Source organism: Falco punctatus (genome assembly GCF_963210335.1).
Source record: "Falco punctatus genome assembly, chromosome: 2".
In the NCBI taxonomy this organism is placed as follows: Eukaryota; Metazoa; Chordata; class Aves; order Falconiformes; family Falconidae; genus Falco; species Falco punctatus.
This window is the reverse complement of record NC_137581.1, coordinates 49,295,216-49,309,657: the sequence shown is the minus strand read 5'-3', so window position 1 is coordinate 49,309,657 and position 14,442 is coordinate 49,295,216. Positions and strand designations below refer to the sequence as shown.

At 37.3% G+C, this 14,442-nt stretch overlaps 1 long non-coding RNA gene across 1 annotated transcript in view; it reads right to left on the bottom strand.

Annotated features, from left to right (window-relative positions):
• The window catches only part of LOC308058735, a 193,062-nt gene that overhangs the window by 158,282 nt on the left and 20,338 nt on the right, over nt 1–14,442 (bottom strand). The window contains exon 1 of the long non-coding RNA XR_013925941.1: nt 2,642–14,442. This exon is cut by the window's right edge and continues 20,338 nt beyond it. This is a non-coding gene — a long non-coding RNA (uncharacterized lncRNA). The remainder of the gene's footprint in view (nt 1–2,641) is intronic.

Below are 14,442 nucleotides of genomic sequence, written 5' to 3'. Positions count from 1 at the left end.
AGAAAGAAAGCACTAAGATGATTTTTCATTTTCCTGTGTTTGCTTCATAGTCACGCAACTTTCTGAAGTCTTGAGTTCCTTTTCAGTACAGTTAAGATGTGCAGAGAGCTGCAAGAGAATTTTTAACTTCAGACACTGCTTGGAGCCATGGATCTCTTTTTGCAGTGAAGCTTAGTATGTCTGTCTGGAGAAGAGTATGTTCATTCTTATTAACCCAGCTATGGCTTTCAAATGCCTATCAGACTAAGCAGCACTTTATTATAAAACTAAAAATAAAGATTTTTGGTATAAGGATATGATAACCAGAACAATTTTAATGCAGTGTACTAAGAGAAAAAACAGGTCATCAGTTCTGTAGCAATAGGAAAAGGGGTAATGATTTTAAACTAAAAAAAAGGTAGATTTTAGGAAGACATTCTTTACTGTGAGGGTGATGAGACACTGGAAGAGGTTATCCAGAGGAGATGTGGGTGCCCCCTCCCTGGAAGTGTTCAAGCCCAGGTTGGATGGGGCTTTGAGCAACCTGGTCTAGTGGAAGGTATCACTGCCCATGGCAGGGGGGTTGGGACTAGGCAATCTTTAAAGTCCCTTCCAAGCCAAATCATTCTATGATTCTATGATTCTTGTTACTATATTTCTATAAAACTTTCCTCACCATTTTTATTTCTTAGCTTAACATGTCCACAAATGTATCCATATCTTCAGCATTTTTATAATGAATTCTATAGTTGCTAAAGATCTAATTTTTCTCCTCGGTGCATCCAGAAGTCTTAAATGAGGCTGTACTGTACATGAGCTGTCCAGTAATGGTTCACATGACCAGTGGGCTCAATTCTCTTAGAAAGCACAACCCCATGTGACATGAGAATGCACATTTCATGACTGAGGAACCCATATTCACTAGGTCCACTCCAACTTTTGCTTTCACGTCCAAAATTTCTTATTCTTATATCCCATGTTGAATATAATATATTAAATAAGAAATTATGAGACAAAAACACAAAACAAAATAGATCAAATATTATGTGTCACAAAAATCACTCAACAGAACTTTAGATGATGAAAAAGATACGGACATAAAAGATGTGGCTATATGATTATCTAACTGTTATGAAAAGATGTTGGTTGGCCTGTTTGACCCAGATTCTGAAACTAATATTTGTTTGAAGTGGTTTACAGAATTACAGAATATTTTAAGTTGAAAGAGACCTCTGGCATTCACATGGTCCAACCCCCCTGCTCAAAAAGAGTCAGATAGAGACAGTTGCCCAGAATGATGTCCAGATGGCTTTTGAATATCTTCAGAGGGAAACTCCACAATCTCTCTGGGCAACCTGTGCCAGTACTTGGTCACCCTGACTGTAAAAAAAAAAAAAAAGTTTCCTAATGTTCAGATTGAACTTCCTGTGTTTCACTTTGTGCCCATTGCCTCTTGTCCTGCCACTAGGCACCACTGAGAAGAACCTGACTCTATCTTCTTTGCATCCTCCCTTCAGGTACCTTGATAAGATCCTCCCAGGCCTTCTCTTTTCAAGGCTAAACAGTCCCAAATCTTTCAGCTTTTCCTCAAAGGAGAAATGCTCTAGTCCTTTCATCATTTTAGTGGACCTTTGCTGGACTTTCTACAGCATGTTTTGTACTGAGGAGCCCAGAACCAGACACAGCACTCCAAGTGTGTCCTCATGAGCACTGAATAAAGGAGAAGGATCACTTCCCCCAACCTGCTGTCAATACTTTACCCAATGCAGCCCAGGATTCCATTAACCTTCATTGCTGCAAGGGCACATTGCTGGCACATATTCAACTTGGTGTCCACCAGGAACTTTTTTTCTGTCAAGCTGCTTTCCAGCTGGTGGCCACCAGCCTATATTAGTGCATGGAGTAGTTCCTTCCTTAGGTGCAGGACTTTGCACTTCCCTTAGTTGAACTTCATGAGGTTCCCGTCAGCCCATTTCTCCAGCCAACTGATAAAAAAAAAAAAAAAAAAAGTAATAATTTCCAAACATATTAACACTTAATTTTAGAATTATGTCATCAATAATACAGCTGTCACATATTCAGTAAGCTCAGTGAGAAGAGGCAAACGCTTTGACAGAATGTTTTACCCAAATCACACAGCTCAGGATGAGCAGCATAAGGAATAGCATATTCTAATAGTGGCTTTACAAGGTAACTAAGAAAGGACATTCAGGGGGAATTCTTTAGCGTAATGATACCTGAATTCTCTTCTGGACAGTGTTAGAGCTTCCAGTGGTAGGGAAAACAAGCAACAATAGGCTAGCTTTCTATTTTGTGGTTAGATCACTCTCCAGAATCAGAAAAATTTAAGTTTGTAATGCAGGAAATGGGTCTGGGTATCCCATCCCACCGTGTTCTAGCCTGTATCAAGATGTGGATCAAAACTACCATGACTCAGAAGATACTGTAGAGGAATTACAGAGGAATGAAGGCAGGTTAATTAACACTGATAATATACAGCTGTGGGCTGGCTTCAGGGGTGGTGGGTTGGCTGATGTGGATAATGTGCAGCTGTGGTTGGTTCTTGCTAAGTAGGTAAATAGCCCTGAGGAGCATGCAAGAGGGAGACCTGGGAGGGGTAAAGGAAGCAGAGAAAAGAAGAGAGTGCTGGATGAAGAGAGACCTGGAAGAACCAGAGGGAGGAGAGAGAGTGCCCTGGATGTAGGAGAGGCCCTGGGAGAAGAAGGGGGCCTGGGCAAGGAGAGGCTGGCTGGAAAAGGAGCCTGGAGAAGGAAGAATAGATGCAGCTGGGGCAAGAAACAGGGTGGACTGATCTGAAGAGGATGAAGAAGCAGCACGGACAATAGATGAACTTTTGAAACCTTGTAGGGGGGTTGGTGGAGATGCTGGGGCAAGGTGTGGGAACTACTTACTGAAGTTAACCTGGTGTGTGATGGTAAAAGCCTTGTTGCAGCCATCTAGTTTTGATAGTGCTGCAACAGGCTTCTATAATCTTTCTGTGGCGCATGATCCTACAGATGTGTGTGCAGTGCTCTGGAATAATCCCTTTTTGCTCCAAATTTCCAAAGAGTTAGGAAACACCATTCCTGGCTCAAATTTAGATATGAAAAAAAAGTGCAAAGAAAATGTTCCAGTCTTGTCAACAACTCGGTCCTTCATGGTATGGAAAGAAACACAACTTTGGACGCCTACAAAAACGTAACTATAAAAACAATGGTCATATGTTTATGTAGTCTAGGCATTTTATAGGTTCAGATAGTGGCTGAGCTTTACATAACACATCTAAGTTCTACCAGCCTCCTATATAAGTCACTCAGTTACTTTCTGGGATCTGGCCTATATTGCCCAAGCAGATCCAATGGCCTACTACAGACTTTACTAAAACTATTTTAAAAATAAATCATGACTCATAGTCTTGATCTACACTGATGACTGCATCCATCTTAGGAGAGGGGTCACTCCACTATGTGGTATGGAATGATTCATATCTATTTGGCTTGGGACTAGCTACATCTGGGACATGTAGGTGGCATCTGTACTACAGGTCATATAACCCTGGGCACCTGCAGTCCCATGTTGCTCCTGAGAATCAAAATTGTTTTCATGTTCAAAGTGTCTGACATATTGTGTAGATCATGTTACAGTAAAGTTATTTTTACATTTTTTTCTTGTTTTAGGATGTGGTATTAGGTAACATAAGTATGACTTAGTCTGCTAGGGTTTGAGTACACTCATTAAAGCAGAAAGAACCCACTCTGGTGCCATTTCACCAATGCTGGATTTGGAGAGTGGCACCAGAATCAACTTCTAAAACCATGTAAGGATTTGTTTTGGGGGCATATGTTGACTCATGTCAACAAAGAATCTGGGAAAAAAATAATATTTGCATAGTACCAATGTGCAGAGACAGAAACAAAATGGTAATATGAGTTGGAATAAAGCTGGCCTGTTAGAAGGCAGAAGTTACTGAACAGAAAGTCTGTTCTGAGAAGTCTGCTGAAAAATACTGAGAGAGAAACTGCCTGCCAGCCTGGAAGCTGTGACCTTGGGAACAAGGCCTTGGAAGCAGAGATATTCTTGAAAAGTACAGCTGGGTTTGTAGAAACCAGAGGCATCATGAAATAACCACTGATAAGTGCAAACCCCAAGAAACTGTAATGGCAAGTTATCTGAAGAAGTGGAAACAGTCTGGGAAAATAAAACTGATCTGAAAGAAATAGAAAACATCATAATGTGTTGGCTGTTACAGGTAAAAAATAGACATTAATAGCATGTTTTAGCTGTTCAAAATTCTGGTGTCCTACGCCCTCATTTTTTATATAAAAAAGATAATTTTAATACCAAATGTAGCCTGCCTCTCTGAGAACTTCATGTGCTGTATGCAGTCTTCCTTTCCTGAAGAGGCTGAATTCTCTGCACAAACTTTTTACAAGAAATTGGACCCTCACTGGGGATGCGTGGCTGGCTCTAGACTCTGTGATGTGGATAATCTTTGACATGAAAGTGTTATTTTATTGGTCCCACTTCTGGGGTTGGTTTGGTTTGTCCTGCACCATTGGGATGGTTGGGTCCCCTTCTGAGATCGGTTTCTCCTCCCCTTTGGGATAGTTTAGCCCCTTCTGAAATCTAATTCACTTGATCTGGTATTAGGTACCCTTGCAAGTAACCTGTTGTAAGTGCATCCTGCTGTTACATTAAGTTTGTTTCACCAGTTATAAGTTTCTGGTAACTGGTTGTGGTATGCATCTATTTGGTTGTTGCTATATTACTGATTTCTGCTAAGGCTGGTGTCATTGATTGCTGCCATACTACTGGTTGATATTATATCATTGGTGGCTGACAGTAATTTGTAATAGTTTGATATATACTTTGTAGTAGTTTGATATATACTTTTATATATATATTCACTTTAGTAAGAACAGATTTACTTCCTAGTGGTGTTTTTGTGGCGGTATACCTGCTAGTGGTGATTTGGGGATATCTGTGGTAATCTGTAATGAAGTAGAGACATTTAGAGGATAAAAGCTTTTGTGTCCCTGTGTATTACAGAATCCTATGAAGTCACAGCCATGATTCCGTACAGCCACAGGCCGAGTAATCTTTTAAGTTTTGACAAATGGTGAGATAACCTACTTGACAGATTAATCCATTTTAAGTGTGTCAGAGTCCAGTACACTCTGACCAGGCTCCTTGAGATATTCCATATGTGGAGGCTGTAATGTTTAATATTAGTTTTTACTTGTTTTAAGGACAGTTGATGTTACATGGGATTTGTAATTTAGCAGAGTGATTCAAAATATACTGTATAACACAATTAAACATAAGTGACACTTAGAAAAATACAGCAAGTGCAATACACAGTTGAATCACAATAACAGTGTGATTCCCATTACTGGTCTCTGTAATATGCTTTCTGTCACAACAGTGGCAACCTTAGTTGGCAGGAAGGAAGGCATTGGTTGAAGCCAGCTTAAGCTCTTTGCTCTCTTTGAAGTTCTTTTGCTAGTTGTTTAGTTTTTATACTCTGTGTTGGGCTGAACTCCATATTCAATCCCCCCATGCTGGTCTGGCTGACTCAGGGAGATATTCACACTTCCAAAGAACTCAGGGAGAAGTAGTTACACCACCAGTCGATCAACTCAACTGTTCATAGTTATCTAAAATAAAGGCCATGGTCTGGTCCCCTTTGTGTTGAGATTGAGTTTAAGGGAGTTTCTTTGCATTATTCTCTGAGTTTTTTGGGCACATCACCTTAGCCCGTGTCCACTGAGCCTTTTTCCATTGCAGGAGTTTATTAATCAGTCACAAAGTGACATATCAAGGCTCCTATTAGAAAAAAAAAACCAAACACAACAACATAAGGAAGTAATTTGACTAACATCAGCAAAAAAAAATTAGTCTAGTCTGCAAATATTCTTTCCTAAATAGAAAGTTTTCTTTACTAAGAATGTTTATCCTGCTTAACTCTAGATGACAAAAAGTCATGTGACTTTCTGTAAATGTAACAGAATGACTAAACTTTAGCTATAGATGGTTGGTCGATTCTGGGTGATAGTGAGTGTACAACTAGGCTGATCGCATTGAGAAATCCCACTCTTTCAGTAATCTGTAAAGCTTTTATTTCAGCCTATTAGGTCATGGAACAACAGTTTACATATAGTTTTCTTATTAGGAGAGAGAACCATGCTGTAATAAATGGCTAGTAATTTACTAGCAACTTTCCAAGCTTTCCAGTTCTCCCATACCATCTCCAACCACTTCCTCAGCTGTGGACAAATGTGCATCTGCCATTCTGTTAGGATAACTCTTTCTATTATGTATCACCTCCTTGCAAACTCTTCCCAGTATGTATCACCTCCTTGCACTGGTGTTTCAATATGATAAATTATTTGTGATAGTACTATAATGACATTGTAGGAGAAAATAAAGGTCTTGATAATTTTTTTTCTCTATAGGAAAGGAATGAATCATATGCTACTGGTGAGTAGGCAGTAAATAGATTTCCCTGAGGAATTACACATAATTAAGAAGCAATTAACACACACAGTCTACAACAGAGGCTGAAAGAATGCACTATGAGAATGAACATTATTGAAGGACACACAACAATATTCCTTTGTTATGATACAAATTTTTGAACTCAGCTCAGTTTCATTCTGATAATTTCTAAAACCGTTTAATTATCCAGTGTCTGATGGTGTTTGAATGCACAAAAACATATTATCAACTGACTCTTATCTTTTTGTGAGCCATCAGGACATTGTTCTTAATTCTTCATCGTTGTACCATTGCACATGAATACACAAAAAAGCAAAAATATTTCTGTTAAGCTTATCCATCTCATTAATGCAAAACTTTCATTTCAGTTTTTGGAAAGATGGGAAACTGGATCTAAATATGCCAGATCATAAAACCGCAAACAATGCATATTAACACAACAATCAAAACAGATAATGCAGAATTTGATCAAAAAGGATTCATAGTTATACATAAGATTGGTAGGAGTGAAAGGGGAGGCTGGTGAACTTGAGGTAGTCTGATAAATTTAAAATTATTTTCTCCAAGTCAGTAAAATCCACAGTAAATACAGATTTTTAAGGTGACTTATCAAAAATCATTATGAGTAAGGAATGTGAAACTAGTGAAAGTTAAAGGAAAGTACCTGTATTGTCATAGAGAAACTAGTAAGTAATTTCAATGTCTGGAAGAGAAGACTGTTATCATTTAGACAATAGATGACACAAAATTTCACCTGCCAACCAATGTCCCAGACTTTTATTGAGTGCAAGTGTTTCTAAAAAGATTATTGTGACCTTAAACAGCATTTCCAGTTTTCCACCCTCGTTGGGTCTGGTCAGTCCCTTCATCCTTCCTGCATTATCCTGCATCTGTACTCCTTCCTGAAATGCAACCCTGAATGTACCTTTTAAAAAATGTGGCTGCCTACCCACAATTTTGCTGAAAGATCACTGTAAATACATAAACTCCTTCTGCTAGCAACTAAATCCTGAAGTCTCTCTTTTCAAGAGTCTTATCGTAAGACTGGTAATGAATCATGTGTTTCTTTTGGTCTCATTTTATTTAGCTGGGAAAGGAAGCTAAAACATGGGGAAAATCCTGCTGAGCTTTAAGCACCTTGAAAGGCTATCCTGGAGGAAGAAAAATTACAAAAATAAGTAGAATTAATAATTTATAACTAAAATTCAAAATTGTTTGTAGGAAAACAAGAATGAAATGTTTTTGTACTGCTTCATGTGAAAATCATCTGTGAAAACTGATTGGACTAGAAATGGTACATAGCATCACCTGAACTGATTTTTTCATTTTTAGAATGTCTCTGAAGCTGAGCGCCAAGCAAAGCACAGCAATGACATTCCAGGAGAAGGGAAAACTCTTGTTGCTTCTATGTGCAACTTGTCAATTCCACATTCTGAGACCAAAAAGAAAACTGAGGCTATAGCAAACGTTGAGCAATAGATTAAAGTTCCATTGCTCATTTTAATCATTGTGAAAGAGCGCTCCCAGTAAATAGTTGAAGTACACATTGCTTGCAGTTCTGGCCCAATGCATACTGTGAAGCATGGAAACTGCTTCTAGAACCTAAGAGGACAAGATGCAAGTTTCACACATTTTTAACTTGTTATTTATTAAATTTATTTATTGCGGTGAGCAAAGAGGGGATGCTAGAAAGGAAAGATGTACAAAAAAATTAATTTCTACTAAGATCCCAAGCTGAACTTAGAAACAAAAAAAAAAAAAAGGCAGGCAACCAAAGCAGATTCTAGAGCAAGCAAATAAATCCAAGGGCAAACTGAATTATTCTTCCATTCTTCTTATGTATGTATGCACTATAAATGAGAAGTAAAAGTTAACCCAGTGATTTTTGGTGTTATTTTTCTTCTTCATGCCATGCTTGCAGTACAATAATGTATTTTAAATGATAGCATTGTTTGTAGAAGTCCTAATCCCACAAAAATTTTGAAATAAGAGTCATATTCTGGGGGACTCTTAGATACATATTCTCAGTAGATTGCTGTATATTGCTATGATGACCCTATGGCAATTCATTCTTTTCCTTCTGTTGTCCCACCATCCTTTATTCATTCCTTGATGCCCCACATGATTTCATTTAGAACTTTGTCTGACAGCATGATTTCTCTGATCTACATGTTTGTGAACTTTTAATGACCAGCAGGTATAAAAGGTATGTCTTACCCATGTTCACTGCCTGAAAATTTGTTTTATTTATAATTAGGTCCCTGGACTCCATGGAGTTAGAGTCTAATTTGATTTATACTGGTGTAAAACAGAAGTTAATCACAAGGGCAAACTGAAGATAAATCCGAGTAAAACAGTAGCAGAATCTGACCCTAATGTACATTAGTCACATGTATCTGACAGCTTTTTTTTGAAGTTAGGGACAGGCACAAATTCTGATATTATTCAAATATTGTGGTTTTCTTGCTTGACAGCAAACCAAACCAAACCAAAAAACCCTACAACAAACCACAATAAGAACTTAAATAAAAATTTCCATACTTTTATTATGCTGTGATACTACCCTCATCTTTGAGTTCTGAAATTAATAGCCTGTTCTGCATTTTACGTAGATTTCAAATTAGACTCAATCTGGCTGTAATCAATCAGTCTAGACTAAAAGGAAGAAGGAGAAATGGGACAGAAAGAGCAAGAATTTTTGTTGCTGCAATCACAAATTGTATAGTAGCTTTAATAAGACTGAAATAAATGGCAGATGGAAAGATGACACTTTCTTATGCTGCTCATCTTTAAAGATATGACTATATTGACTCAGAAAAAATAAATTTCTGTTAAAATCTGTACTACGCAATTCATTAAAAAATCATTACTAGGACTTCATATAAAAGAGACATTTTTCTTCTGTTTCCATCAAACATGTCTGTCACAATGCATTTGCTGTCATGTTAAAAAAGTCGTATTTCTGGAAAGTAGCACTTGTGGGAATTCGATTACATCCTAACATGGTAGCTGGCTAGCATTGTGACTACCTGAGGGCATTGCTTCCAGGCAGCTGTTTGAAATATTCATAATGCCACATAAATCAGTTCTGGTATGGTTCCGCATAGGTACATTACATATTAATGTTGCAATTCTAAAAGGAAAAGAAAAAAGATAACTTTTTTTAATACTTGAGACTGAAGAGGACATTTACATTATTTATTGTAGCATCTGAGTTTAAAATAAAATAAATAAATAAAAAACCAAACAGTTGTTCATTGAGTAAAAGTCACACAAATGTCTTTCCTGAAGGAAGTGATCCTTCAATCATTCTTCAATTATTTAATCTTACTTTCCTAAAGATACCTAAATTATCCATGACACAGTGAAGAATTCCTGTTTAGTATTCCTTTGAGGTCTTCTTGGCCTATGCCAAAATTTTCAGAGACATATTCCTAATTTCTTAGACCTTTTGGTACTGTTCTTTGGCAGAACAATTCCTTGGAATGGGTATGAGTCATTCTGAAAGCATGAAGTTTGTGAATTCAACTCTAAGAGCAAACTCAAGGCCTAGCTATTTCCATTTCCAATTGATTTATATTTGTAGAAATAATAGGGTGCTCTTCCAATAAGGATAGAACCTTTCTGGATATTAGAAAAAATAAATAAATAGTTTTTCACTTTAGAGGATCTTGGTATTAAAAATCTGCTTTTAAGGTGTCTCTAGCATAGACAGTGTTGAGGAGCTAAAAGGAACATTGATTGAAGTGTACAGTGTGGAAAAAACCTAATTTGTAAGCTTATTCAACAGTACAATAGTGGCTTGAAGATTCTGTAGTGTATTTGAAATTAGCAGTGCGGCACTTCACAGGGAAAGACACTCAGAAGTAACCAAAACATGTTCATTGTCCCTATAGTTAGTAATGGGCAATGTAATTTTAGTTTTCTTAAGTGGTGCTTCTGCCAGAACACTGCTAGCAGAATATTGTGAAACCATGTCCTATCCTTTAGATAATGAATAAGTATTTTACATGAACTGTTGTTTCATTGTGAATACAAATAGATACTTCTGTAAAGAGATTTCTTGACATAGCTGTCATGTTTCAACAGCAAACAGGCATCAACTTGAGATTCAACATTTAGGATACTAAGTGGTATTTCAAATGAAATTGCTTGAATTTAAAAATTAATTAATTAAGAAAGAAAAACCAAATGTTTCCTTGCATTATTGTTTCACATAAAGGACCATTTACATGTCAAAATATCTGCACTTCTTCCTGTCTTAAGGGATTTTGAAAAAGATGCCTTAGAACTAAATACAAAAAAAACAAACAAAGAAAACCTCCAGATATCCTAACAGTACCTACCATATATTCATAGACTGTGTTAACTGTCACTTTCATATGAAATAACAAAAGGGTTCTAATCAACGCTTTGCATATGAATTGAAATGGATGTCCCATAAGACCCAAAAGGTTTTTCCCAGTTGCAGGAATGTCAACCTGCTGACCTTGTTCCTTAGAAAAATGGGTATAAGTTCCTATTGGACTACTCTCTATTCCTAATTTTAAATCCTGCCAAATGTTGAAAATATGAAGTTGGAGAGAATAAGGAAAGAAAAGGAACTTCTAGTCTTTAAGCAGGAAGTAGAAGCTACAATTCAAAACTTTCAATGAAAATTTATTTTCTACTACAAAATTTAAAATTTTGCACTTTTCTCTTTCTTGCTTTTTTTTGGTTTTGTTTTGTTTTTACTTTGTTGTTTCACAGTACACACTCTTCTTTGCACAATTTATATCCATACCATTACCCAACTTTACTCCTATCTAAACCCAGGTATAAAAGCCTTATCATATACTCCCCCTACAGGTCGATGGCAGCTTCTGCTTCTTCTGCTCCCCTGAGAATAACGGACGTGGTGTTCACGTACATCAAAACGTACCCCCACATTTGAGACAGTGTGCCAAATCTAGATATGCCAGGTTTACTCACGATACTGTGAATAAATCTCAAAAGACCTTGTTGAGTATTTATTTTAAATTTATACTGCATCCTAACACAATGTTTCTCCACTTAGGTTATCTGCTACAAAAAAACTGAGTCTCTGTGGTCTGCAAAACAGTCCTTTCTTTTCCACTCTTTTCTCTGTCACCATAATGGATTTTTAGAGAGGAATGACATGGAGTGCTGAAGACACCTGGGTTCTTCAGAACATCTGTAAGAAATGTGCTGGTTTGTTATGCTGAAAAAGGAAAAAAAGCCTACTTTTTCACATGGAAAAGTGTTAATCCAGGTTTTTATAACAATGAAGATGGCTTGCTTGGGCACAGATCCAGGGGTAGCCTTTTGAAGCAGATTGTTACACATGCCTCTAATACAAAAAAATTAGTGTGATTCTCTCTAGTCTCAGGGATTGATGTTAGCACTCCATATCCATAACCCAGAGCCAAAACAAAACACTGGGGTCTATAGGCTGTGAGAAAATCCATTATCTGCATGCCTTGATGTGGTACTCATGTTGCTGGGAGGGGAAACAGGAATCAACAGATCAGGCATGCATCCTGCTATAGATACACATGTTGTATAATGTTGAAGTTAGGTTGTCAGCCAATACGTGTTGTCAGTATGAAGGATCTTCACAACCCACCCTTACATCTCCTGATAGGGAAACATTAAGCCTGACAAAAAACTTTATCAGAAGATGTTGTATGCTTCAAAGTACAGCTACTCTCATACCACTGAGGTATTCCATATCAGTTTAGGTAATTTAATGTAGTTTTAAAATCAGTAGAAGCACCTATATCATATACTAGTAAACAAAGTAGCATACTTGACTTTATACTATACTTAGTTTGAAATGGAACAAGCCCTATAAAAGATTCCAATAGTAAAGAGGTTTTATTCTTTTTATTATAAAATTTATTTTACTGACCAATTACCATGTTCAAGATACACATTTGTCATGAGACTTCATTCAGACCAATTAATTAACCTGAAAACTTGTTATGTCACATTTTGAAAACATAACAGAAGCCTCCCCAGTTGTTATGATGGCAGCTGGAGTGTGTACTCTCAATTCATTAATAAAATATGTAGCTTCATTAATTCCTCTGTATTTCACTTTTGTAGAAGAAAATTATCATGTTCATTGCATACTTTAATATGAAAGGAATCTCTGCAAGGCATACATAGATCATGAATATGATGTCTCAACCCTGCAATGTGTAAATTCAAAGTAACAGACTGTCTGCACAAGAAATTATTCTCCAGTGCTGCACTAGCATGTCCAAGAAAATCTCCCTCTAATAATTCCTAAAATGGGAAGAAAGCATGTAGGCTGCTTTTGCAACAAAACTTCTTTAAGTACATTTAATTTATGTGGTTTTGAAGCATCAGTTCAACAAACATCACTGAATCCTTGAAATTGTCCACAGGGGTTTATATTTGGGGGGGGTGGGTGCGAAGTATGGTTTCTGTATTTATATTTGCCAGGCTGCATTTTTAATGTTCTTATTTGGTTAAGGCAGAATCAAACCCTATTTCTATAATAAGAAAATTATAGCAGGGCATCAGATACCTGAGTATGTTTACAGGAGAAGTGTGGGAGATTTTGTCTTTGTGACCAGATAATTAACAACCTTGTCTACTTAATCTCCAAAACGCTGCAAGTTTGATTTGATGAATTTACCTTGCAGTAACTCAATTTTTTAATTCTGTTTTTTTTACAAATGATTATTAAATTATGACTTACTAGGAGTTTATTAATAATAAAGAAGATAATCTTTCACCTGTAGAGTTTGAGTTCCATCCAGCTCAGCAGGAATTAAAAGCTGTTCCTATCTAATTAATTTCAGTAGTTCATACATGAGAGATTTTCAGTTTTAGCTCCAGTGTCATAAATTTACCACCATACTTTCGCTAATTGCCAGACTCTTCAAACAGCAAGATCTTTAAAAACTCACTTAAACTGAACTCTGTACTATCTACCTCCTTTATAAGGGTCAAACCTGACTAAGAAAGCATATGGGGAGCAATCTCTGCTACAGACCTGTAGGCACACAAAGAAATGAATTTTCTGAGGCTATCAGGATAGAGCCTCTCAGCCTCACTAGCTCTACACCATCCTGTGAAGTTAATGTAGTAGGTAGGTTGTAAGTAACTTAGGTGAGAAGCCATGTTTTCTTAAGCATATTAAGAAAAATAATCTATCATTTGAAATTCAGCATTTCTATTCGGCAGTCCCAGCACTGAGGAGAGCAAAAGCCCTAAGCTCCTGCACACCTGCAGCTCTCCCTCAATGGACCTTTTTTGTTCGGATACCTTTATCATAAGCAAAAAGACTCTTCAAACAGACACTTAAGAATTATTTATTAACACAGCAATTATTTATCGGCAAATACATATAATAGATAGCTAGGAATAGCATGACACTAAACTAAACATTATGTTAAAATACTCAGCATTCTGGATGAGACATCCAATGAGCTTCTGCTGGCCAGACACGTGCCCGTTGTGCGAGATATGGTTGCTTCCTTGGAACAGGTTGATCCTTCATCTTGTTGTATTCATATCGTTTTTTTCCTTAGGTTGTATATCCTTTCATGCCACTAGCTTTCTTCTTAAAGCTTGTCCTGGTTCTTGGCTGGGATGCAGTTGGTTTTCTTCTTAGCAGCTGGTGCATTGCTGTGTTTTGGATTTGGTGTAAGAACAATGTTGATGGGACACTGATGTTTTTGGTTGTTGCTGGGTGATGTTTATACTCAGTCAAGGACTTTTCAGTTTCTTGGGCCCTGCCAGCAAGAGGGCTGGAAGGGCATGGGAAATTGGGGGTGACTTTGCCAGGGCGGGTGGCCTGAACTAGCCAAGGAGGTATTCCATACCATATGATGTCATGCTGAGTGTATAACCTGGGGGAAGAGAAAGGAAGGGGAGATATCCAGGATTATGGTGTTTGTCTTCCCGAGTAACCATTAGGCGTGATGCAGC